General features: G+C 38.6%; 1 protein-coding gene across 1 annotated transcript in view; it reads left to right on the top strand.

Annotated features, from left to right (window-relative positions):
• LOC119295036 overlaps positions 1 to 347 on the top strand; it is a 4,572-nt gene that overhangs the window by 2,483 nt on the left and 1,742 nt on the right. The window lies entirely within an intron of this gene.

Genomic DNA, 347 nt, shown 5'->3' with positions numbered 1-347 from the left:
TTTTGGTTAAAATTGTCATCGTTATGTCTCCAGCTAGGTTTATATTTTGCCGCACCAATGGTACATGATCATCTGCCTAGCATGAATGCGTTGATATTTTGGTTAAAATTGTCATCGTTATGTCTCCAGCTAGGTTTATATTTTGCAGCACCAATGGTACATGATCATCTGCCTAGCATGAATGCCTTGATATTTTGGTTAAACTTGTCATGGTTATGTCTCCAGCTAGGTTTATATTTTGCAGCACCAATGGCACATGATCATCTGCCTAGCATGAATGCCTTGATATTTTGGTTAAAATTGCCATCGTTATGTCTCTCCAGCTAGGTTTATCTTTTGCAGCACCA

Source organism: Triticum dicoccoides, chromosome 1A, assembly GCF_002162155.2.
Source record: "Triticum dicoccoides isolate Atlit2015 ecotype Zavitan chromosome 1A, WEW_v2.0, whole genome shotgun sequence".
Lineage (NCBI taxonomy): Eukaryota > Viridiplantae > Streptophyta > Magnoliopsida > Poales > Poaceae > Triticum > Triticum dicoccoides.
Note: the sequence above shows the minus strand (reverse complement) of the source record. Positions and strands in the feature narration are given on the sequence as shown.